The sequence below is a fragment of the Apium graveolens genome, chromosome 6 (assembly GCF_009905375.1).
Source record: "Apium graveolens cultivar Ventura chromosome 6, ASM990537v1, whole genome shotgun sequence".
Lineage (NCBI taxonomy): Eukaryota > Viridiplantae > Streptophyta > Magnoliopsida > Apiales > Apiaceae > Apium > Apium graveolens.
Genome location: NC_133652.1, coordinates 273154554 through 273179750, shown reverse-complemented (window position 1 = coordinate 273179750; position 25197 = coordinate 273154554). Strand labels below are relative to the sequence as shown.

Here is a 25197-nt window from a genome sequence, read left to right as displayed (position 1 = left end):
GTGGGCTTGGTTGGGGTTTGTGTTTCTTCAGACATGAATGTAAACTGGATCTTACTGTTTGTATATCAACAGAATAGCTCTGATACCACTTGTTAGGTCACACAACACTATAGAAGGGGGTTGAATATAGTGTTTATACAATCAAATCGATTTTAACACAAGTATATAACAGTATTCAAGTATATTCAATAAACTATGTTACAATAGAATAGTTGTTCTCTCTCAGTGATGAACAATATCACTAAGAGTTGCTAGAGTTACAAAGAACAATATTCTCGATAATGATAACACTTATAGTATAAACCCTAAGTTGTGCTTATATAGTACACAGTTACAAGATATCTTCTAATTGATATGGAATATAATTTTTTCTCCTAAAATATATCAATCAGATGTTATCTTCTACAAGTCTTCTAGTCTTCTAACTCTTCATGCATATCTTCTATTGATTTAGTCACGATCCTTTCCTATAAATCTGTTGTTTTCCTTATCTGAAGTACCCGCACTTAAGTCCTAATATAAATCCTGACGACCTTAAGTTCTGATATAAGTTCTGATTTCCAGTAAGTCCTGATATTAAGTTCTGAAACTAAACACAACAGATTAGACATGACCTCTCAAATATATCTACAGGTCTTCTATTAAACAAGGAATAAGGGTTGGTATGTCAAGCAATTCAATATCAGAAATTAATATGTGATAGATATGTATTTGTGGAGCAGTATTGTATGTGTCTGGCTCGAATCTGGGAATTCAACAATCAAGTTTTTATGAAGAATAAGGCTTATGGCTAAAGATCAATAAGAATCAGGGTTCAAGGTTAAATAGTTTAAAGTGCTTGCAATATAAAACAGGAGTTCTTTTGAATAATAGTGACATGTTTTGAGATAGTTCGAATATATTTGCAATATATTTTGAAGAAGGTTTAGAAGTACTTGCCTTATCACCAATAATTTCCAACTTTACTTGTACCCATCTAAAAATTTTACTTTTCCATCACTTTCCTTCTTTTTCTATGTCTTGCTTCTATTCATCGATCATTTGCTTTCTTTTTTTACACTTTAGTTCTATTTACTGATAAATGATCTTCTTTTCTATGCCTCGCTTACTATGCTAGGCATCACAAGTACCTATCAATACTCAATCTCATATCATTCTAATCATCACATAGACGTCATAAGTTTTTATCTACCCTCCGTTTTACCCAAATCCGATTTACGGATTGGAAGTTATGACTAAAACAGTCAAACAATAACCACTTAGGCATATAACACATCAATCAGATAGCACGTAGCATATAGCATGCAAGATATTCGATCAAAATAATTTTTCAAAGAAGATTCGGGGTCAAAATGATTTTCCAGGTATTTATTACGAATTTTTGAACATTTTTCAGAATTAAAACGGGACTCCGAATCAATATATAATTAAATAATAGGGTTCGAACAGCCGAATCTGGCTTAAAAATAATTTTATAATAATTATCGAGCCTTGAAAATAATTTAAAATAATATTTTGAAGCTCAAAACTATTTTTTCAGAATTTTTAAATCCAAATAAATAATTAAATCTAATTAAATAATCAATTAAAATTAATTAATAACTAATTAAATTAATTAATCAATTAATATTTAAATTAATTGTCTAATTAAATAATTAATTATCAACTATAATTAATTAATTAATTAAGATTTATTTTAGAATTAAAAATAATTTTCCGAATTTAAAATAATAAATTTTGGAATTTTAAATAATCAAAACTGATTTTCTGAAATAAATTAAATAGAAATATGATTTTTGAAAATAATTAAAACAGGAATCCATTCCTTTAAGATTTTTAAAACTAAAATACGGAATTTGTAAACTTTTATAAACTACAGGGATTAAACGGCAATTTGTCACCGTCTTCTCCCCATACCGGAGCTCCGGCAACGATGGCCATTAACGCCGCCTCTGAGCTCGCCGGAGACCGTCCTACGCTCTCAGAATGGCTCCAAAAGGTGTGGATCACAAGTTTATAGCCTCCACAATCGATTTCAACAATCTATTTCTGCAAATAATTATCCAGATTTTTGTCCAAAAATACAAGAACGCCGCCGGCCTTTCATTTTCCGGCCATGTCGTTCCATGTATCGTTTGTTTACTATAAATATACCATTCGAATCGTCCTTGGACGATCTACAAGATGGTTCAATCAATTATAACTGATAACCCCTAACAAAGGAACGCCTAAATTCAATTGAAAATATTCAAATCAATTATAAACCCTAATTTCTAATTTCGAGAATCAAACACAATTTTCCACATGTTATTGAACTCCAAATTCATCATATAATATACCAAAATGACCAGGAAGAAAAGATCTACATGATTATGCCATCAAATCATACAAACAACATCAAGAACAAAAATTCATATTTTAATTCATAAATAATTCGAAACAAAATAATTACATAAGATAAATACCTTGATTTCTACACTAGAATGGATGGTGGATTTAAAAAGAGGTTTTCAAGAGCTTCGATTTCATATATCGTACGCCCGAATCGGAGTTCGATAACGCCTTCGTTTGTGCGTTTGATTATTAAGAACGTGATTTTAATTAGAATTTTCTCTGGATTTTACTGAATTTTACTGTCTGGTTATGATTTTACGAATACAATAAAATAAGAAAAGGCTATATATATTTATGGAATATAGGTTCGTGTTGGATCGTTTTGGATCGATAAATTAGTTACTTAGCCGCTAAGTAACTGCATAAACGACCCGATTTGATACCCGTATTGGATAACTATCCAAACCGGGCTTCTTATACAATACAGATAATTAAGGTATTTTTCTGCCTTAATTATCTGTATTGTATAAGAAGTCCGGTTTGGATAATTATCCAATACGGGTATCAAATCGGATCGTTTATGCAGTTACTTAGCGGCTAAGTAACTAATTTATCGATCCAAAAACGATCCAAAATGAACCAATATTCCATAAATATATATATAGCCTTTTCTTATTTTATTTTATTTGTAAAACATAATCAGACAGTAAAATTCAGTAAAATACAGGGAAAATTCTAATTAAACGTCGGGTTCTTAATAATCAAACGCACAAACGAAGGCGTTATCGAACTCCGATTCGGGCGCGCGATATATCAAATCGAAGCTCTTGAAAACCTCTTTTTGAATCCACCATCCATTCTAGTGTAGAAATCAAGGTATTTTTCTTATGTAATTATTTTTATTTTGAATTATTTATGAATTAAAATATGAATTTTTGTTCTTGATGTTGTTTGTATGATTTGATGGCATAATCATGTAGATATTTTTTTCCTGGTCATTTTGGTATATTATATGATGAATTTGGAGTTCAATAACATGTAGAAAATTGTGTTTGATTCTCGAAATTAGAAATTGGGGTTTATAATTGATTTGAATGTTTTCAATTGAATTTAGGTGTTTCATTGTTAGGGGTTATCAGTTATAATTGATTGTACCATCTTGTAGATTGTCCAAGGACGATTCGAATGGTATATTCGTAGTAAACAAACGATACCTGGAACGACATGGCCAGGAAATGAAAGGCCGGCGATGTTCTTGAATTTTCGGCTAAAAATCGGAATAATCCGGTGTTTATTTGCAGAAATAGATTGTTAAAATCGATTGTGGAGGCTATAAACTTGTGATCTGCACCTTTTGGATCCATTCTCAGAGCGTAGGACGGTCTCCGGTGAGCTCAGAGGCGGCGTTAATGGTCGCCGCCGCCGGAGCTCCGGTGTGGGGAGGAAGACGGTGACAAATTGCCGTTTGATCCCTGTAGTTTACAGAAATTTACAAATTCCGTATTTTGGTTTTAAAAATCTACAAAGAATGGATTCCTGTTTTAATTATTTTCAAAAATCATATTTCTATTTAATTTATTTTTAGAAAATCAGTTTTGATTATTTAAAATTCCAAAATTTATTATTTTAAATTCTGAAAATTATTTTTAATTCTAAAGTAAATCTTAATTAATTAATTAATTAATAATTTTAGTTGATAATTAATTATTTAATTAGTCAATTAATTTAAATATTAATTGATTAATTAATTTAATTAGGTATTAGTTAATTTTAATTGATTATTTAATTAGATTTAATTATTTATTTAGATTTAAAAATTCCGAAAAATAGTTTCGAGCTTCAAAATATTATTTGAACTATTTTCAAGACTCGATAATTATTATAAAATTATTTTTAAGTCAGATTCGGGTGTTCGAACCTTATTATTTAATTATAAATTGATTCAGAGTCCCGTTTTATTTCCGAAAAATGTTCAAAAATTCGTAATAAATAATTGGAAAATCGTTTTGACCCTGAATCTTCTTTGAAAAATTATTTTGATCGAATATCTTGCATGCTATGTGCTACGTGCTATCTGATTGATGTGTTATATGCCTATGTGGTTATTATTTTACTGTTTTAGTCATAACTTCCAGTCCGTAAATCGGATTTGGGTAAAACGAAGGGTAGATAAAAACTTATGTCGTCTATGTGATGATTAGAATGATATGAGATTGAGTATTGATAGATACTTGTGATGCCTAGCATAGTAAGCGAGGCATAGAAAATAAGACCAGTGATCAGTAAATAGAACTAAAGTGTAGAAAAAGAAAACAAATGATCGATGAATAGAAGCAAGGCATAGAAAAAGAAGGAAAGTGATGGAAAAGTAAAATTGTTAGATGGGTACAAGTAAAGTTGGAAATCATCGATGATAAGGCAAGTACTTCTGAACCTTCTTCAAGATATATTGCAAATATTTTTGAACTATCTCATAACATGTCGCTATTATACAAAATAACTCATGTTTCATATTGCAAGCACTTTAAACTAACCTTGAACCCTGATTCTTATTGATCTTGAGCCATAAGCCTTATTCTTCATAAGCCATTGATTGTTGAATTTCCAGATACGAGCCACATACATAAGATACTGCTCCACAAATACATATCTACCACATACTGATTTCTGATAATGAACTGCTTGACATACCAACCCTTATTCTTTGTTTAATAGAAGACTAATCCTTGGAACCTTTGAACCTTTGGTCTTCTACTTTCTGATTCTTTCCTTGATTGAAAGCCAATATTTTCTTGAATTCCTTGTTATACCTTCATGGTATTGTGAATCACCCTATGTTTCAAAATAAATGTTGTTTATGATTCAGCTTATTGAATTACATTGGTTATCATATTGAATTGTTTTAGAATTGAATGGTTTTATAAATGTGGACCAGATTCGTGGTCATAATAGGCCAATGCGTACCTTGGATCCAGTATATAGAACAAAGCTGGGAGCCTTGCTCGGGGTTATTGTGTGACTGATCAGCATCTTAACCTTGGTTTTTAAAATGAAAAGTGAATATTAAATTCTAATCATTTCTTATTCAGAAACTTGATCCTTCTGAATCATTTCAATTGGTTATTGTTTAACCTCAGTTATTGCTATTATGACTTGTTGAGCTAGTTAGCTCACTCTTGCAAACCTTTTTATATTTTCAACAGTTGAAAATGAAATTGTTGGTAACGAGGATTCCGAGTCCAGTGTGCGAGCTAGGATTCCAGGTTAAGTTGGATCGAGCTAGCAGGAGCTTTATATTGTAGATGAGTTATGCAAGATTGTAAGAACGATATCATTATCAAGTGTAAGTTGAACTAGTTGGGATTTGGTACGATGTAATAGAAGTTAAGATTGTGGCTTGTTTTCATACTTTAACCTGTTGTGATCCGTGGTTATGTAAAAAAGGGTCAATATATATAATATTTTATATACAGGTTTAAATATGGTGTGTGTGTGTGTTGTGGACCCCAAACTTCTGACCCAGGTTTGGGGGCGTTACAATAATTGTTCATCCTTTTGAGAAATTATGTTTGTAATAAGTTTTTATCAGTTAATATAAAAACTGTTGATTCTGTTGAAGTTTTGTTGAATAGATTATATTAACTATATTCACCCACCCCCCCCTACAGTTGATTAAGTGCCTAACATGACACGTTTCAAAATTTTGAAAGGTTCAATGTATCTAGGACTCAGCTTTCCTTTCTTTCCGAATCTAGTTAATCCCTTCTAGTAGTTAATTAATTTGTCCACTATAACCCAGATGGAATCGTGGTTTGCTTTCTTCCTTGGTAATCTGACTATAAAATCCATAGCAATATGCTCCCATTTCCATTATGGAATCTTTAATGGTTGCAATAATCCACTTGGTCTTTGGTGCTCCGCCTTAACTCTCTGACACGTATATCATTTTCTAACCCATTCCGAAATTTCTCTTTTCATATCTGCCCACTAATAATTTTCCTTTAGATTTCTGTACACCTTGGTACTCCCCGGATGGATTGAATATTTTGAATTATGAGCTTTTCATATCTGACCACTAATAATTTTCCTTTAGATCTCTGTACATCTTGGTACTCCCCGGATGGATTGAATATTTTGAATTGTGAGCTTAATGTTGAATTTCATTCTTCAACTAAATTCTAGAAGAAAATCTTAGAATACCTTGATCATCCTTTTGTGTGCATAACTCTTCTCCTACCAATTGATTGGCGTCCTGATCCATTACTTCTTCTTGACCCTTTTTTATTTTCTCTAACAATTCTGGATGAAAAGTCATACTATACATCTTTGCTTCATTGGGCTTGCAAACTCTGATTTCCAATTTTAACTTCTGAAATTCTTTATGTAATTCCTCGGGTACTGTCAACACGTTCAATCTCTCTTTTCGGCTTAGTGCATTTGCTACTACATTTGCTTTACTTGGGTGATAGTTAATCGTACAGTCGTAGTCTTTGATCAACTCCAACCACCTTCTCTGTCTCATGTTAAGTTCCTTTTGCGTGAATATATACTTCAAACTCTTATGATCCGTATAAATCTCACATTTTTCTCCATATAGATAATGTCTCCAAATATTCAAAGTGAATAGTATTGCTGCTAGTTCCAAGTCATGAGTAGGATACTTCTGCTCATGAGGTTTTAGTTGTCTAGATGCATATGTAATAACTTTATCGTGTTGTATCAAAACACAACCTAATCCCTTATGAGAAGCATCACTATAGATTACAAAATTACCTTGATCATATAGAAGTGACAAAATAGGTGTCGTGATCAGTCTCTTCTTCAACTCTTGAAAGCTTTCTTCATATTTCTCGTTCCATATGAACTTCTCATTTTTTTCTAGTAAGCTTTGTCAAAGGCGTCGCAATCTTCGAGAAATTTTGAACAAATCTCCGATAATATCCCGCTAATACTAAGAAACTTCTCACTTTTTTTGGTTTTTTGGCCTTTTCCAATTTTAGATAGCTTCAATCTTCGCTGGGTCCACTTTGATCCCTTCATTACTTACTATATGTCCCAAGAACAAAACTTCCTGTAACCAAAACTCACACTTTAAAAATTTAGCATAAAACTATTATTTTCCCGCATGGTCTTCCGTTGATTTCGAGTGAAATTAAAATATCTATAAACACAATGACAAACTTATCTAAATAATCCTTGAAAATTATGTTCATCAAGTCCATAAACGCTACTAGGGCATTGGTTAACCCAAAAGACATTACTAAGGATTCATAATGATCGTACCTTGTTCTGAAGGTTGTTTTCGGTATATCTTTAGGTTTAATCTTCAATTGGCGATATCCGGAGCTCAAATAAATCTTAGAGAAATACTTGGTTCCCTTCAACTGGTCAAACAAATCATCTATTTGAGGTAATGGATACTTATTCTTGATTTTAAGGTTATTGAGCTCCCGATAGTCGATGCATAATCTCATGCTTTCGTCCTTCTTCTTAACAAATAACACTGTTGCACCCCATGGTGATACAATGGGCCTAATCACTCCTTTTCTAATAGCTCTTGCAATTGCTTTGCTATTTTCTTTATTTCAACGGGCGCCATTCTGTACGGGGCCTTAGATACTGGTTCTGTTCCAGGTGCTAAGTCGATTGCAAACTCAATTTCCCTGTCTGGAGGAAGTCCTGGTAACTCATTTGGAAACACGTCCGGATAATCGTTTACTACTGGAATATCTTCAAATTTTATTGTCTCCTGATTTCTATATATCACATAAGCAATAAAATGCTCAAATCCTTGTCGTAGTAACTTCTTAGCTTCAATCATCGTTAAGAAGTTCTTTGCTTGCTTCTGACCTTTAAACATCACCACTTTCTCGGCTGGCATCTTCAAAATTACCTTCTTCTTATGACAGCCTATCTAAGCTTCGTGCTTAGATAACCATTCCATTCCTAAAACGACATCAAATTCTCCTAACTTAAATAGTACCAGATCCACACAAAACTTATTACCAGAATTCTTAATCTCATAATTCTTACACACTTGATTAACAGATATACGCTCTTGAGTTGCTAATTCCACAGTCATTATTTAACAATCCAACTGGACAATTCAACTTATCTACAAAATCTTGAGAAATAAACGATCGAGTTGCTCCTAAATCTACTACTAACACCTTGGCATATAAAGAATTTACAGTAAGCGTACCTAACACAACATCTGTGACATGAATAGCGTCCTTCACAGAAATATCAAAAACTCTAACTCTGAGAGGTTCATTCAATACTGGAACGGATCCCATGATTCTCAGCACATTATTGACTGGAACTGGTGCCTTGCAATCTCTCGCTATGTGTCCTGGCTTTCCACACTTGAAGCATGTAAATCCAATAGCTGGAACCTTGCCTGTTTGATTTCTGGTAGACTGATCCTTGTTCACTGGCTCTCTGGCTGGCTGATTCTGGCACTCCCTTGAATAGTGCCCTTTCTGGTTACATTTATAATAAACCACATTTAACTTATTGCAAACTCCTCTATATTTCTTTTCGCATATCTGGAATTCTGGTAAAGCTGGCCTCTGTTGATTTGGCTGATTCCCAGTGGCTGGACGGTTGCCTTGTCCTCCGTCGCCCACATTTTTCTTCTTAAAATTGAAATTTCTCCATGGCTGAAACTTGTCTTTCTTCTGATTAAAATTTGGAAACTTCCTTGCTTGTGATTGTCCTTCATTTCCTTCAAACTTTCTCTTCTTACTCTCCTTCTCTTTTTGTGACATTTCACTCCCCGTCTCCACAATCAGAGCTTTCTGTACAACTCCAGCATATGTGTCCAACTCAATTATGGCTACCTTCCCTCTGATCCATGGCTTAAAACCTTGCTGGAATCACTTAGCTTTCTTCCTATCAGTATCCACATATGATGGTACAAACCTTGACAATTCCTCAAACTTACTTTCATAATTCGCTACTAACATATTTCCCTATTTTAACTCCAGAAACTTTAATTTCATTTGATCCTGAATGAACTGAGGAAAATAATTCTCTAGAAACAACTCCTTGAATCTTTCCCAAGTAATAACATTTGTTCCTTCCAATGTCTAAACAGTTTCACACCAGTAGGTGGTTTCATTCTTCAAATAATAGCTTATAAATTCAACTTTGTGTTCTTCCCTCACCTTAACTAAAGCAAATGACATCTCTATCTCCTTTAACCAAACTCTCACTTCAATCGGATCTAAAGAACCTTTGAATTTCGGTGGATTCACTTCCTGAACATTCTTAAAAGTTACCTAGGGATTGGTCTGTCTTTACTACTGTTGAGTCAAATTGATTGTTTGTTGACCAAGATCTGGAGAATCTGGGCTACTTTTGGGTCTATGGGGCCTGGATTAGCATTCTGGTTATTGTTGTCTTGGTTGTTATTGATTTCTTTCATTCTGGTTGGTAGAACGGGTATTTCTTCTGGGAGGCATTTGTTGTAAAGAATCAAACAACTTATTTAGCCTTTAAATCAAATCTTTCTTTTATGAAAAGTTTTATGTTTAAAACAGAAATATCTCTTTTTAAAAAAGTTGTAATGGTTAAACTAAGTAAATTGCATGCTTCTTTACAGAATTTAAACAGTTAAAGGGGATAGGGTACATGTTATCACAAGAGTTTATAACTGGTGTAGTAAATAAAGTAAGATAAAACAGGTGCAGTAATGTAAATGACAATACGAGAAAAAGAAAGGTACTGATATATATATATATATATATCAAAGTTTGGTAGTACAAGTGTGAAAATGCTTCAACAAAAGTAAAAGATACAACAGGCCCACACACTAGTCAGCAAGTCTAGTCTATAAGTACAAACCAAAAATCTGCTGATACACGCTACACACTAATATACATATAAAAGCTGCCACAGCATCTCTGTCGTCTAGCTCATGGCAAGTCTGGACCTCCGATCTCCTCTAGGTCCTCTAAACCCCACTTAGCCCACTCCACAAGATAATCAGGGGTGATATCCTCATGGGTAGATTCCGCTATTCTAAAAGCAGCTGCTCTCTGAACACCTAGATCCTCTCTCTAAGTACTCTCTCTCCTCTCTCAACATCTCTGATACGCATGATATGCAGTAACTCCTGGATATGTCCTCGTAGATGTTGCTGCTCCGTTAGGCAAGCCTCAAAATGATGGTATGGAATAGGGTGTGGAGTAAACTGGAAAAATAACCCGCAACTGAATTCCCAGTAGAGTCAGAACCAGTAGGTGAGTGTCCTCGAATAGGTGGCCTCACACCAGGGGTGGAATAGCTCGCAGTGGTACAGCCGACACAACAGGAGGTAATATAGCTAACACCGGTGAAAGAGCAGGGCGTGGATCAGATGACGGTCCTCTAACTGAGGGCTCCGAATGATCAAATGGTACTAGAATGATAGAATCTGCCATCGCTACTATCTAAAAATCACTTCGCAAAATAAGATTCTCCGATCACAACACGAATCATACTAACACCTACTATACAGTCGCACTCAATCTCTCAATTTTCTATCTTTCTATTTCTTACTTCTAGTCCCAACCCTCTACCCATTCCTGAAAATCTAGGCTTGTGTCAGTGACTTATAACTTATAGCTCTGATACTAAACATGTGACATCCTCCAAACCCGGCTAGAAGTTTGGGGTTCATAACACACACACACACAACATATAAACCTGCTTATGACACTAAAATATATGCAATGACCCTACTTACCATATTCCACGGATCACAACAAGTTAAAGTATGCACACAAGCCACAACGTTACTTATATTATAAATGTTCCAAAACTTATCTAGTTTAACTTACATCTGAAAATAAAACATTTTTACAAACTTTCAAACTTAAATTATAACAAAAGTCTTCAGCTATCCTATTCCATCTCAACCTGGAATCCTAGCTCGCACACTTGGTTGGGGATCCTCTCTACCAACGGGCTCCTTCTTAACTGGAAAAGAACATAAACAGATTCACAAGAGTGAGCTAACTAGCTCAGCGAGTAATAGTTACAATATTGAGATTAAACAATGATAAAATGAAATGATTTAGGGTAATAAGTTTCTTGTTAAGCAAATATTAGAATCGGATATTCAAATTTTTATTTTAAAAAACAAGGTTAGACTGCTGATCAGTCACGCACTAACCCCGAGCAAGGCACACAGCTCTGCTCTATATACTGGATCTAAGGCACACATTGGCCTAATACGACCACGAGTCTGGTCTGACCACGAATCTTGTCCACATTTATAAGACAATCCAATTCTATAAAAATATCAGAATAAATAATATAAATCAATAAAAAGATTCATAAACAACATTTGTCTCCAAGTATAAGGTGATTTACAATCAAACAGGATATAACAAGGTGAGTGCAAAGATTGGTTATTAGCTGGTAACAGAATCAGATATTATAAGAATCAAGATCTTGTGGTTATAAGGATTAACCTTTTTATGTATAAGGTATGAAGGTTTGTATGTTAAATAATTCCAGTTCAGTGATCAGTGTATAGTTTGTATGTATTTGTGGAGTAGTATCGTATAAATGTGGTTCGTATCTAGGTTTTCAATAATTAATGGTTTACAAAGAATAAGGCTTACGGCTCAAAATCAATAACTGGAATCAGAGTTTAAGGTTAAATACTTTAAAGCACTTGCAATATAAAACAAAACTATTCCAAACACATATCAAGATAGTTTAGGAATCACTTGCCTTTTCTCACTCTATTTACGCTTCACTTGCTCTCGTTCACTGACTCCTAATCCCTAACTATCTGCTTTCCCTTTCTATTCCTCGCTTCCTCTGCTAAATATTATAAGTATCTATCAATACTCATTCTTACTTTATTATATTCGATACAAGCTTCTAACTACCCTTCGTTTTACCCAAATCTGACTTACGGACTGGAAGTTATGATTAAAATAGTTAAACAATATGCATATAAGCATATTGTACACCAATTGGATCATATATAGCACAGAGCACATAAGATATTCGATATAAATAGTTTTTCAAAGAAGATTCGGGGTTAAAATGATTTTCAGATATTTAATACGAATTTTTAAATATTTTTTGGAATTAAAACAGGTAGTTGAATCATTTATAAGCAACTGACAGGGTTCGAATACCCGAGTCTGAATTTAAAATCACTTTATAATAATTATCGAGCCTTGAAAACAATTTAAAATAATATTTTTTGGCTCGAAACTATTTTTCGGAATTTTTAAATCAAAAAAATAATTAAATCTAATTAAATAATCAATTAAAATTAATTAATAATCAGTTAAATCAATTAATATTCAAATTAGTTGATCAATTAAATAATTAATTATTAACTAAAATTAATTAAATAAATAATTCAGATTTATTTTTGAATTAAAAATAATTTTTAGAATTAAAATAATAATTTTTAGAATTTTTAATTATTAAAAATGAATTTCTGAAATTAAAATAAACAGAAAATATGATTTTAAGTAATTTTAAAACAAGAATCCTATTTTTGAAAGATTTTGAAACTACAGGGACCTAAATGTTTCTTCCTCGAAACTATAGAGACCAAAGTGCAATTTTTGCACCCTATCGCGGGAAAATACCCTGTCTCGCCGGAGAAGGCGATTCAGGTACGCTCAGGCCATGAAAAGCTCCAGATCACATCTTATAATCACCAGGAATTCAACCACGCAATCACTTTTAACCGATAACCCTGGAATTGGCCGAAAAAGCTTGAAGAAATCTTGTCGGCCGGTGAGATTTTCTTTGCTCCGGTCAGCCCAACTCCGGTATCGTTTGTTCACGAGACCACCACCAATCGGTTCCTCTTTTCAAGCTCTACACATTCATACCAACCAATCATGCTAATAAACCTAGATCAAAAACCTCTAATTTCAATTGAAAACATTCATACAAATTAAGAACCCTAATTTTGAAATTCGAAGATTATACCCACTTTTGAGCATGTTATTGAACTTCAAATGACTATTAGACATACAAAATGATTTGAATCAAATTATCTACAACATGCAATCATTAAATCATACAAACAACATCAAAACAAAAATTCATAATTAAACCCAAAAAAAATTAAAATTAATAAAAATTATAGAAATATACAAATGAATTATGGAGTATTATGGATGATAGATTTTGAAAGTACTCTTCAAGACCTTTGTTTTGGTTACTGAATTCCAAAATCTGATATCGATAACACCTTCAAAGATAGGTTTGATTCTTTAGAACTATTATGAATATTATGATTTTCTCTGAAAATTATATATTTTACTCTTTGCAAATGATTATATGTACAAAATGAAATACGGTAAAGGCTATTTATATTTACGGAATATTGGTACCCCGATGGATCATATCGGATATAAAATAGAATACTTAATTGAATAAACAGATTCATTTCGGTACCGGTTTTGGGATAATTATCAAAATTAAGCTTTTTGTACATACGGTCTTCATCTCAGCGCTTTGGTTACACGAATTACGAGAAGATAATATAATATTTTATTCAAAATATCCTGTTTCTCGAAGATACGGGTTTTATCGATTTACCGAAACGAATATCGTATCGAAAATTTTGCGCCGAACCGCAGGGGTAAAACCGTACTCCGGATCGAAAAAGTCAAAAAATGGATATTGCTTGGTATATTCCAATTAGGTCAGAATGGAGTTTTTTCGAGACTTCCGGGTTGTACAAAAGTAAAAACAATTGAAGTCGGTCGATTCCCGATTATACAAAATAATTTATAAATACTCAGAAAAATAATTTATTAAATCCATCAATCATTTATAAGATCATATAACAACGTAAAAATTAATAGATAAATATCACAATTATCTATACTTTATTTTGGACATATAAAAATTAGAATACTCAAATTTTATCACATTTAAACATCCAAACACAGATACCACTTAACAAATAATTCACCAAAATTCATATAATAGACACAAAATATTTATTTATTGATAAAAATAATTACACGATATATCCCGGATATACAGTCCTTGAGGAACGATATATGGTATTTACTACTATATTACTTGTTTGCGATTGTGTACACTTGCACATCAATATTTTACGCAACAAGATTTTAGTGCCGCTGTCGGGGATTGTTATTTTGTTTATTACAAAGTTAATTATATTGCAGTTTGGTTTGATTTTGTGTGCTAAAGTGACTATGTCTTGTTGTTTATTGGGTTCAATAACATAGAGTTATGTATTCTTGATATGAGATGGATATGATGTATGAAAAAGAGAGTGACACTATGTACTTGATGGTTAATGAGTTATGCACGGGAACAAATCAATCTATGTGGCAACCATCGATTCCACCATGAAGCCAAGATGAAAATGTTTCATGTTTATTATTGCGGTGCTCATACATGTGACTACTGTCCTTCTAATCTAGATTCAATTTGCTTTAATGTCAATAAGCCATTGGTGCAACCTCCCAATTATTCATGGATCAATCAAGGAGTTTATCTTGGAACTTCACCAACGGACTCTAACTATTCATGTTTTCAACAATCTCAACAACAAGAGTTTGATGATGGGAGGGAAAATTTGAAACATGTGTTAGTTGAAAGCGAACAAGAGGTGGAGGTCTGTCGGACGACATCTAATCTTGAAGGATATGTTCATGAATTTTCAACAAACTCTATTGATGTTCTAGTTTCTAATAAATTAGAGCATGTTTCAGATGAAGATCTATGGGAGCAACATATAAATATTCTCAATTCTAGACATGAAGATAAAAAAGAGGAGGAACATGTAATCTTGGTGGAGGTTGATTCACGAGGCACGAAAATAGTGCATTATTTTGAGTCATTGAAAGTGCTATCTATAGAAGTCAATCCTCCAAAGGCATCTATTAAAGAACCACATGATTTGATATTGAAGATGCTTTCTTATTCTAAAGGGGTTTATTTGAGCTCTTCTCCGAATTTGTCTATCATCATCTCAGCTATTTTACCTCCTGATAAAGAAGAATTATTTTTGGAGGTTATACCAAATCACAAGTCAGGCAATGGATAGATGATGACTTTTCGAGATATTCTTAATTCTTTGAGTATGCATGTATGGCGTGAGGATAATATCAAAGACTCTTTTGATGAACGGAGAAAACTACCACTTGCTATTAAAGACGTGATCCCAAGGAAGATAATTAAATGACCATTAGGAGACGCGATGCGGAATTTTACACCACGTTGTGAAATTGTCAAGTAAAGATTGGTTTTATGTCTAGCCAAAGACATTAAAGAAAAGCGCTTCTTGGGAGGCAACCCAATATTATATTATTAGTTAGAGTTTATTTTGTTTTACTTTCACAAGTTACCTTGATGTGTTTGTTTGAAGTGGTAGTTATAGGCGCTGAAGATGAAATATTCGCAGGAAATTTTTTAGTCGAGTTAGCTGCCTTATTTTTGCATTTTCCAGAGTTTCAATGGTCGGATCGTCCTCAATTTTGGAAAACATCTTCCTTACTCTAATATCTAACTTTTTAACGGTGGAGATCGGATTTGGAGGTCTAGAATATCAATTTATTAAGTCCAGAACAGAAGACATGCACACCACGGTGAGGGTTAGACTCCCCATACTGAGGCGACTTGGATTGGATGGACTACCCATGGGAAGAGTATGGCTACCCATGGTGCAAAAAATTGCTGTTTTGTACGCATTTGACTACTCAAAGCAGCATTCATCTTTAATATTGGGGAGTTTTCTGTCTTTTCTCTTAGTGTAGTTTTATGATGTGTTAACAATTGTGTATTATAGAGATAAATATAGGAAAAAATAGAAATTTTAAAAAATTGATTGCCTTGTCAACATAGCATGTTAATAAGGATAAGTAAATACCTTGTAGACTTATTTTTCATGTGTCGTATGTATGTCTCCTTAGCGTAAAATACCTTATCCATGATGATATCTTGTACGTGCTTGCGAAAATTCAAAACTTGAATGTACGTCATTGTCAATTTTGACGAGTATAGCATGCTATTACCCTATGAGATCTTAAGCTTTATGTGATTGATTCATCCTTTTATCAATCTATTTTTTGTGGTGAGCTATTTGTCATTGTGAATGTTGCTCTAGAACTTGCTTAAAACCCGGTCGTGCACATATTGATATTATGTATGTGTAAAAGTGTTAAAGGCACTAGGATTAACCATATTATCCTAAACAGTACCATGAAAAATAATCCTTAGTGAGCCCACTTGAGCCCATATCCTTTTTCTTCGCATATCACCAAATAAATCTTGAGCTTAAATGTTATTTCTTTTCTTGATTGACTAGTAGAGCATGGTGATTTATATTTGGGATGGTAAAATTTTATGTGTAGGGATTTCTTTGTTCAAGTGGGATATTTTGGTGGCAATCAAGATGATGCATATACTTGATCTTTGAAAAAAAGAATGAAAAAAACTTCAATGTATTGCAACAAAGTATTCAGTACTCCTTTGAGATCAATGGTGGCAAGTGCAATGTCAAATGAAAAGGACGATCCATAGATTGTGTTGGTATTAAGTGCAATATCCTGGTGACTTTTCACTGCTCTTGATTACCGGAGAATGACTTGACTTTGAAAAAAATAAACAATAAGAAGATTAAGTCAAGGTTTTGTTCATTAGTTTGTACAATGTGAAAGTGTGAAAGTGCACAATAATATGTACTTTCGTGTAAAATGCCTGTGAGAGTCTAGCCAACTTTTACATGATCTACTTTTCATGTTGGGTGCTATAATTAAAAGTGAACATTATGCTCTGCTAGTTAGCAAGTTTGGCCACTTGTTAGCCTATTTCTTGATAACCTTCCCTTCACCTAAGCCTCATTATAACCTTTGACAAAAACCTTTTGATCTATACATGCGCGAAGTCTAGAGATTTTGGTAGACAAGCAACTTATGGTAGCACATGTGTATTTGACTGAACTTGAGTGATACAGTTAAACCTAAACACTTGTGTGATTTGAATGTTTGTGAGGTTGTTTCTATCCAAAGCATGTTATTTCTTGTTGATTGAGACTTTGATGTTATTCATGATTATTTTAGTCTTTTTAGACTATGTGTGCATGCTTGAATAATTGTGTTGGTATGTAAAGTTGAGGAACTGTATTATATGGCACCTATGAGCTATTACATCACTAAGTTTGCATGTGTAGAGTGCTATGATATGTTTCATATTTGAGACTTGGCAGTCAGAAAAAAATGGGAATTTTGTGAGTAGATTCACTGTAGGCCCTCACGAGACCTTACTCGTCCACTGGGGCTAACTTGGGTTTTAAAGGGCTTGTTGCATATGCCAAATGCAACCGTGATCACCTACGGAAGTGGTACTAGGAGTTTAGGACTTAGATTTTTTCTTTATTCTTTGCCCGAGGACGTGCAAGATGCTAAGTGTGGGGATGTGATGAGCGTGCGCTTTATCTTAATATTATCCCTATATTTCAGTTATTTTGTACTGATTTGGATTTTTATGTAACAAATATTAATGTTTTATTTTAGGTATCAAGGAGTTATGATAAAGGAAGGCTTGGAGTTTATAAAATTAGATTTGAAGTTTAATTTAATTTAAAATCGGATTTTATGTGCCATTTTCGCAGTCTAAACTGTTTGGGCCATATCTGGAGTTCTAGAAGTTTGATTCTGATGATTACACAGCCCGCGGAAAGCTTATGAGAAGAGATTTATTTCAGAAGTGGTCTTGAATTAATTATGCAGCCGAATCATCAAAGAATAAGAGCCCAAAATTAAACTACGAATTTCCACTTTCTCGAAATTCAATTCTAACCGGGAAATCTCCTTATATTTGCTTTAATTAATTAAAAAGAAATTTATTAGATATTAGGTTAGATTAGACCAGACCAGACCTAATACATAAAGAGGAGGAAAGAGACAAGGAGCCACAAAAGGAAGGAGGAGAAGAAGCCATCAACAGAGAAGAATTCAGCCACTGAAGACATTCAATTGGCTTTATTTTCTCTTATCTTTTTATATCTCTACTTATGAACATGTGTTGATTACCTTAAGATTATTTTGATACATTGATTACGAACTAAATTTATATGAGTTAGGATTTTTATGGAACCCTAGTATGCGATTGTTGGTGTTTTGATAAGAAGTACTATATGTAGTTGCAGTTTATTCATTCAAGTAGATATCTTGATACATGCTTGCTATTTGATCAACTCTAGTAAATTAACGAGTTAATTATAATACTGAGAGGGTTATAGTTAATTGACACAGTACTTGAAGGGTGCATGCTTATATCTTTTGATTATAATATTGTTATGGTATAGACATATATTGTGACCATGCATAGCTTTGTGAATTGGTGCTTAGTTAAATTCTGAAGAGTAAATTGGTATAGACATATGTTAGTTTATTTTATAGGAATTATACCGTAGTGATTTCGAGAGGAACCTACAACCATTGCATTCTAGCTAGTTAGTTGTGATCTTGCTTTAGTATTATACTGCTTTATTGCCGACATGAACATATTAGGGGGAAGTAATATTCTGACTCAACTTTTCATATCTGAAACATATCCAAACCTCTTTGCTAGTATATTATTCGTTAATTAATTTAGTTATTAATTAGTTTAATTAGATAAATAAAAAACTCATTCTTGTGTTCTATAACTAAATTGTTTGATATTAATTGTAATTTACACAAAGATATAGTCTTTGAGGAACGATATCTTGTATTTACTACTATATTACTTGTTTGCAATTGTGTACACTTGCGCATTAATATTTTACGCAACAATATCTCAAAGACACCATGAATCTTGGATTGTGGTATCCTAGAGATTTAGAATTAAGATAATTGGAAATTCAGATGTTGATTTTTCATGATGCAAAATAGAGAGGAAAAGCACCTTGGGAAGCTGTCAATTTATTGGTGGAAGATTGGTTTCTTGGTTTAGCAAGAAATAAAAGTCAATTTCCACATCAACTGCTGAAACTGAATACACATCTGCAGGAAGCTGTTGTGCTCAAATACTTTGGATGAAGAATCAGTTACTGGATTATGGGTTAGAGTATTCTAAAATTCCTATATATTGTGATAATCAAATATCTATTGCAATGACAGGAAATCCAGTACAACATTTAATGACTAAACACATCAGTATAAGGTACCATTTCATGAGGGGACGTGTAATGAAATATACAGTGGAATTGCATTTTGTTTTAACAGATCAGTAATTAGCATATATATTCACCAAACTACTCTGTGAAGCCACCTTTACCAGATTGGTGAAAGATTTGGGAATGATCTCAAGACAAATCTCAAACTCTGATGAAATATTATGATCTATAATTAATAATTAGAGGGTTGGTATCTTTATCTTATGTATCAGTATTTGTTAAAATATAATAATAGTGTTAAACTCTGATGCCATGAAATCATGTTAATTATTGTATACAAGTTGATCTGAGTTTAAATACTGATATTTAATCTCATCCAGTTGCTACATGATAAACTCTAATTATCTGAATAATCTGTGATATTGGTTGATAAGTGGCATTTTGTACCACTTAGAGTGTCTCATAACGGCTTGAATTGGTGTCTTGAACTCGAGTATTTTGTGTATTTGACGCGTTTTCGAGTATTTTTGCATTTCAGGGTATAACTTTCTTAGATAGGTGGATTTCATCAAAATAAGCTAAGGAAAGTGCTTGGGATCAGTCTCGGGGAGATGAGTGAAGAATTCAGCAAAAACAGAAGCAAACCAAGGATTTTTCCAGAAGGGTTACAGGCGCCCGCCTGATGGGAGCAGGCGACCGCCTGGTAGCAGGCGCCCGCCTGGAAGAAGGAGGCGGCCGCCTGGGTGCGGAAAATTAGAATCTGGAATTTGTAATTCGAGTGCGATTGGGCTTCTGTTAGCGCTGGTTCTTGTGGGTTATTATATAAACAATCTTGGAAGACGTTTTCAACAACAAGTTAGTGGAGAGCGAAGGCAAGAAGATCGAGAAGACCGTTTTAGCACACAACAACGAAGAAGAGGAAGCATTCGTTTATCTTGTGATTCTTTAAATTCGTTGTAACTGTGGATACTAGTTTTCTTTATACTTTGAACCTTAATACTCTTGTGACGTACTTCATTATTTATTAAGTATTTTTATTAGTTTATATCATTGTGTTATTATCAGGCTTTTATATGAACCCATGGTGACAATAATTTCTATTATGGGCTAATTATGATCATGGGATTCTAGCGGATTTACTATGGATTTCTTTAGTTAATTGTTTAATACCTTGTTATGTGGTGATTGTATGATATCTAGCATAGGTTGTGCTTATTCATCTTATGTGTGTCGCGAACATGTAAGATAGCCTGTTAATCTCTCGTGAAGCGACAGTGAATTTTGGGATTTAGAACTTGCCATGCTAGCATAGGTTCATGTATTGTATGCATGATTAGTGGGTAACTCTAACAGTTTTACTTGCCCTGTGTAATCATCATGAATAACTTGTGCTTAATTCGGTATGTTGTCAAATTCTATAGACATATAGGGTCTCAACATAATTGATACATATTCAGCTTCTATCTTAATTGTGGATGCTTGGTAGAATGGTATTCGCACAACGAAAGTTGGCGTTTATCAGTTTCATGTTATTCGATTAATATCATCACCATTACATGCTAAGGGTAATAAAAATAACTATTGAATGAAGTAGTAATGAAGTTAGGATCTCATTTGTGTTTAATATTGTTAATTCAAGTGTTTAATTCTAGTAGTTAATATTAGTTAATCAACCTTAATTGTAATTGTCTTGATATTGAAGAATAATCATACATTGGTGAGTAAGTGTTAATTAAATAATTAATCAGAGTCTCTGTGGGAACAAACTAGAAATCATTCTATATTACTTGCAAAGGCGTATACATGCGTGAATTATTAGCTTATGTTTTCTGCCTAACAAGTTTTTGGCGCCACTGACGGGGACTCGGTGTTAATTTGTTTAGTTTATGTACTGCCATCAGTGGTCATTAGGATTCAGTGATTAAGACTTGTTACTTACCACTTTCAGTTTTGTTTCAGGTACTGTAGCGAGCGTTTATGCAAACACGTTCTCGCACTCGCAAGAGAAATCTGGATAAAGCTGAGGAAATAGATAAAGCTCTTAATTCTCCGGAGAAGATAGTTTTTGATGATTCAAATAAAGAGAGTGACAAGAAAGAACCTGAACCAATGGGTAATCCTCTAGCTCAAGCTGATCCAGCTCTTATGGACTTTTCTCGGCCTAAAATTGATGACATTCAGTCAAGCATCATCCATCCGGCTATTGAGGTCAATAATTTTGAAATCAAGCCGGGCACTATTCAGATTGTGCAGAATTATGTTTCTTTCGGAGGGGCTGCGACTGAAGATCCCAACATGCATATCAGGAATTTTGTCGAGATCTGTAGTAATTTCAAATATAATGGTGTTACTGATGAGGCTATCAAGCTGAGGCTTTTCCCATTCTCTCTGAGGGACAAAACTAAGGACTGGTTTACATTCTTTACCAGCTGGGTCCATCACTACTTAACAAGATCTTGCACAAAAGTTTCTGGTGAAGTTCTATCCAATGGCAAAAACTGCAGCTATGAGGAGTGCTCTTACTTAGTTTGCGCAGCAACCAGGAGAAACTATGTGCGAATCTTGGGAGCGCTATAAGGAGATGTTGAGAAAGTGTCCACATCATGGTATGCCTGACTAGATGGTGATCACTGGTTTCTACAATGGTTTGGGGGTCTTGACCCATGCTCGATGCAGCTTCTGGAGGCGCCATTGTGGGCCAAAAGCTATACTGAGGCCTATAATCTCATTGAAACTATGGATGCAAATGAGTATCAAAACCCAACTCAAAAGATGATGCCTGTGAAGGTAGCAGGTATTTTGGAAGTCGATGCAGCTACAGCTATTGCAATGCAGCTCAGGCGCTGTCTATGAAGGTCGATTCTTTGACCAACTATGGGGTAAATCAATTATCTATTGTCTGTGAGCTGTGTGTCGGCTCTCATGCTACGGATCAGTGTTCTCTTATTAATGAATCCGTTCAGTATGTGAACAATTTTCAGCGACCGCAGCAGCCTGTGCCCGCTACTTATCATCCTAATAACAGAAAATTATCCCAATTTTAGCTGGAGCAATAATCAGAATATTGTTCAGCAACCATATTAGCAAGATGCAAGTAAACAGTTTAATCCACCTGGATTCTAGTAACCTCAGCAATTTGCTCAAAGACAATCATATCCTCAACAAGGAGGTACTGCTCCACCTTCTAGTGCTGATTTTGAGGAGTTAAAGTTGTTGTGCAAAAGTCAGGCTGTTTCTATCAAGACCTTGGAAAATTAATTGGACAAATAGCTAATATCTTGCTCAATCGTCAACCTGGCACACTTCCCTGCAATACCAAAGTGCCAGGCAGGAAGGAAGCTAAAAGCAAGTCAAAGCTGTCACATTAAGGTCTGGAAAAGTTGCTGATGCTGAAAAAACAAAAGATGGAGAAGTTGAAGTTGTAGATGAAGAAGAGAAGCAAAAGGATAAAGAGGGGGAACCAAGGAAGACTACTGTTGAACACACTCTTCCTGAGGGTAATACAGGGGAGAAACAGCTCTATCCTCCACCACCTTTTCTAAGCGATTGCAAAAACAAAAGATGGATAAGCAATTTGGTAAGTTTCTGGAGGTGTTCAAGAAACTTCACATTAACATACCTTTCGCGATGGCTCTTGAGCAAATGCCTAGTTATACGAAATTCATGAAAGGTATTCTTTCAAGGAAGGTGAAACTGGATGATCTTGATACCATTGCTTTAACGAAAGAGTGGAGTATCGTGCTGCAACAAAAGTTACCTCCAAAGCTTAAGGATCCAGGTAGCTTCACCATTCCTTGCACCATTGGCAAGTTGTCATTCGACAAGTGCCTTTGTGCTTTGGGAGCAAGCATCAATCTGATGTCGTTGTCTATCTTCAAAAAGCTGAATTTTCCTAATCCGAAGCCCACCTACATGTCTCTACAATTGGCTGATCGTTCGATTACATACCCACGAGGGATCGTGAGGACGTGCTAGTAAAGGTGGACAAGCTCATCTTTCCTACAGATTTTGTCATTTTAGATTGGAGAAAGATAAGAAGATTCTCATAATCTTGGGAAGACCTTTCTTGGCTACAGGACGTACCTTGATAGATATGCAAAAAGGTGAACTCGCTATGAGGGTTGCAAGATCAAGATGTGGATATTCAATGTATTCAATGCAATGAAATTCCTACGGAAGATGAGAAGTGCTTCAAGGTGGATTTGGTCGATTCTGTAGTTACTTCAGAACTTGATCATGTGCTAAGGTCTGACACCTTAGAAAAATCCTTATTGGGGGAATTTTGACAGTGAAGATGATGAAGGCAAATGAGCAGTTACAATATCTGAATGCTTCTCCTTGGTAATGAAAGCTAGACATGCCATTTGAATCTCTTGGAAATACTGATCTCAAAGAATGCTGAAGGAAAGCTCAAACCATCTATTGAGGAAGCACCTACTTTGGAGCTTAAGCCTTTGCCTGAACACTTAAGGTATACTTTTTTAGGTGAAGCATCTACTTTGTCTGTTATTATTTTAGCTGACCTTTCAGGTAGTGATGAGGGACAAGCTTTTGATGATTCTGAGAGAATTCAAATTGGCCATCGGATGGACTATAGCAGATATAAAAGGGATCAGCCCTTCGTATTGCATGCATAAAATTCTGCTAGAGGAAGGTAGCAAGCTGACTGTTGAGCAATAGCGAAGGCTTAATCCCATTATGAAAGAAGTGGTGAAGAAAGAAATTCTAAAGTGGCTGGATGCAGGAATCATATACCCTATCTCTGAAAGTTCTTGGGTGAGCCCCGTGCAATGTGTACCTAAGAAATGAGGGTATTACTGTGATAGCAAATGAGAAGAATGAGCTCATCCCCACTTGAATAGTCACAGGATGGAGGGTATGCATGGAATACAGAAATTTGAATAAAGCCACGAGGAAGGATCACTTCCCTCTTCCATTTATTGATCAGATGCTTGACAGGTTGGCTGGTCATGAGTATTATTGTCTTATGGTTGGCTATTCGGGCTACATTCAGATATGAATTGCACCAGAAGATCAAGAGAAGACTACTTTCACTTGTCCATTTGGGCACGTCTGCTTTTTGTAGAGTTTTTGTTTGGCTTATGTGGTGCACCTGCCACTTTTCGGAGATGCATATGGCCATATTCTCCGATATGATTGGAAATAATGTCGAAGTGTTCATGGATGACTTCTCCATCTTTGGACATTCTTATGACGAATGCTTGAATAATCTCCGTTTGGTGCTCAAAAGGTGTGTTGAGACCAATCTGGTGCATCAATTGGGAAAAATGTCACTTCATGGTGCGACAAGGCATCATTCTTGGGCATAAGGTCTCTAGTAAAGGTCTTGGGTGGATAAAGCCAAGGTGGGCGTCATTAAAAATCTTCCGCCACCTATTTCTGTGAAAGGAATCGTAGTTTTCTTGGTCATGCGGGTTTTATCGGAATTTCATTAAGGACTTCTCTAAGATATCTAAGCCGTTGTGCAACTTGCTCGAGAAAGATGGTGCCTTTCAAATTTGATGATGAATGCTTGGCAGCATTCGAGACTCTCAAGAAGAGTTTAATCACCACACCAGTTATTACGACACCTGATTGGAGAGAACCTTTGGAGATGATGTGTGATGCAAGTGATTATGCAGTGGGAGCGAGTTCTTGGGCAGCGAAAGACTAATATTTTTTAGGTGGTCTATTATGCTAGTAAGACGCTAAATGGGGCTCAACGAACTACACCACTACTGGAAGGAGCTCTT

General features: G+C 34.5%; 1 non-coding gene across 1 annotated transcript; it reads right to left on the bottom strand.

Annotated features, from left to right (window-relative positions):
- Positions 1 to 21947: 21947 nt before the first annotated feature.
- LOC141669629 (small nucleolar RNA R71) lies at positions 21948 to 22054 on the bottom strand. Its single transcript, XR_012553897.1, has one exon. It is a non-coding gene; the product is annotated as a small nucleolar RNA R71 (small nucleolar RNA).
- Between the last annotated feature and the right edge of the window lie 3143 nt (positions 22055 to 25197).